The 2,439-nt window shown below is 47.7% G+C and overlaps 1 protein-coding gene across 1 annotated transcript in view; it reads right to left on the reverse strand.

Annotated features, from left to right (window-relative positions):
- The window catches only part of Ccdc150 (coiled-coil domain containing 150), a 71,242-nt gene that overhangs the window by 42,479 nt on the left and 26,324 nt on the right, over positions 1-2,439 (reverse strand). The window lies entirely within an intron of this gene.

Raw genomic sequence — 2,439 nt, forward strand, 5'->3', positions numbered from 1 at the left:
ATCAGCCCTTTGCAAAAAGGAAGAAACTACTAATCATAGAATAACAACTGGGCCTCAATGGCAGCCTGAAACCCAGAACTCTGTAGCCTGAGGCAGAAGGATTGTAAAATGGAGACCAGCCTGATGGGCTCATACTAAGACCCTGCTGGAACCATCAATCAGACAACACAAGGGAAGGAAAGGAGTGTTGGCATAAGCTGTAATTCTGGCATCCTGGAGGGAGAACCAGCAGGATCACAAGTCAAGGTCTTCTTAGCTCAGGCTGAACTTGAGGCCAGACAAATGAGACCGTTTTGAGTGTCGGAAGGATACCTGCAGAATAGCATGGTGTTCAGCAACAATCCTGGCATTTTCCAGCTTTACAATCTGAAGCATGCTGGTTAGCTCTGAACACTTTCTGGAAAGCTGGTCATTCAAAACCTAAGACAGCAAAGACAGCAAGTCATAAGTCTTTCTAATACTCCACTTATATATTCTCTTGAATGATTTCACAGTAACCCGCTGAGCCTAACTTAGCTAACACATCATCAGTTAATATTTCATTAGTTTGAAAACTACTTTCAAAGACATCCCTATGCGTTACTGATCATGGAAGAGAGAGCAAGAACATCGGCTTTTGCCTCTGTTCTTTGTTGCCCACCATAACAAAACAATAAGATCCGATTGCTAAAGACGCTGCTCACTTTGGACGTAGAACACAGCAAAATCAACCATGAACTGAACAGGAAACTCTCTCCCTGTTAGCTGGCTTTCATGCTGCCAGAAGGAGCTAAGCAGCCAGCTAGGAAAGCAAAGGTCAATGGCTTTCCCAGCACTGAATCTCCACTGCTACCATATGGACCTGCTCGCAGGCTATGCCTGCTGATGCAACTGGGCCATAGCTGTGACAGAAGTGACCAACTGTTTCCTGATTGGATACATCTGCTCTATGGGAGGGACTTCAGGCCTGGAACTATGAGCCTGGTTTAAAGTTCCTGACGGGGGAAATAATGGGCCCTAGGAGGAAACCTACTGTTGTTTTGCTAAATGCTCATGCGGTCAATTATATTCTAAATATTTAGGTTTAGACCCACAGGCTTGTGCTGCTCTACACTTGGTCCGGGAAGCTTGTGTTTGCAGCCGATAGCAGTTAATGAAGAGAATGGTAACTTAAAGTACCAAGTATCAGAGACTACAGCGCCATGCTGTCAATCTCTATCCACCTCCCACAGCTCACAGACCTCTGCGGAAGAGGGAAGGGGCGAATGTAAGGGCCAGCAGGGGACGCGGAGGAAAAGGTGTGAAGTGCTGACCTCAGCACAGGACATGGCCATCGCCCAGCTCAGCAGAGGTGCCATAGCATCGGCACATCAGCTGCTCAAGATGGAGGCAGCCGTGAGCTACTCAAAGTAGGTGGTACTGGAGGAGGGCCAGCAGGCCTTTGGGGGTGTGGCTGCTGCTAGCCGGGGTGGGAGCACAGGGAGAATTGGTGGGAGGGGCTGACTGGTAGGGGCCGGGCCCAGAAGGAGGGCTAAGGAGGGAGGGCGGAGTGGTCTGTACCAAGCCACTGACTTTAGTCCCGGCACTCCAGAGGCAACTGGCATTTCACTCAGCTCACAATTCTGAATACAAGTCAAAGAGAACATTCTAAAGAACGGACTCTCAGTGCCAGTGTCCAGCTGACAACACAGAAAAATCATCCCCAGAATTTTATCATCAACCCTGAGAACCACTTACCCAATAACACAAAATATTCTTCTCACCACCAATGACAGTACTTATAAAAGCAAAACTCAGGTTTTCATCTCACAAGATTAACCCTTCAGAACACAACCCCCGTACATTCTACCAGGAGTTAATGATTCTCTTACATCAAAATTTACATTTTTTTCCAGGGTCTGGATTACTCTAGGGGCTTTAAGCACGTAAATGACTTGCCCCACACTGTGCTATACCTCTGCCCTCAGTTCCAGAAACCCATATCCTCCTGACTGTAGAGCGTGGGCTCACAGGTGAGTGCCGCCGTGTCTGGCTGTGGATTGTGTGCTGAGTAAAAAAAGCTCACTGCGGATAAGAACACATCACTGAAAAAAAATCGCTAATGTGTTCAAAACCAAATTCCCTAAACCCAAATAAAACAAAGAACAAGAAGGAAAAACCTCTGCCACTTTGCTGGCTGAGTTAGCAGACCTTTCTGGATGCCAGCTTCCTTAGCTTCAAATGATGAGTCACAGTTGCTAGGCCTTAGTGCACTGGTGAGGGTTATAATGTTAGGGGTGCAAGGTGCTTAGAGCTATGCCCAGAAAGGGCTTCAGCAAGTGTATGTTTGTGAAAGGGCTTCAGCAAGAGTTAACTTGAGGTAGCTGGGTGGTGCTGGCTCTCGCCTTTAATCCCAGCACTTGGGAGGCAGAGGCAGGTGGATCTCTGTGAGTTCGAGACCAGCCTGGTCTACAGAGCTAG

Source organism: Microtus ochrogaster, unplaced genomic scaffold (genome assembly GCF_000317375.1).
Source record: "Microtus ochrogaster isolate Prairie Vole_2 unplaced genomic scaffold, MicOch1.0 UNK8, whole genome shotgun sequence".
In the NCBI taxonomy this organism is placed as follows: Eukaryota; Metazoa; Chordata; class Mammalia; order Rodentia; family Cricetidae; genus Microtus; species Microtus ochrogaster.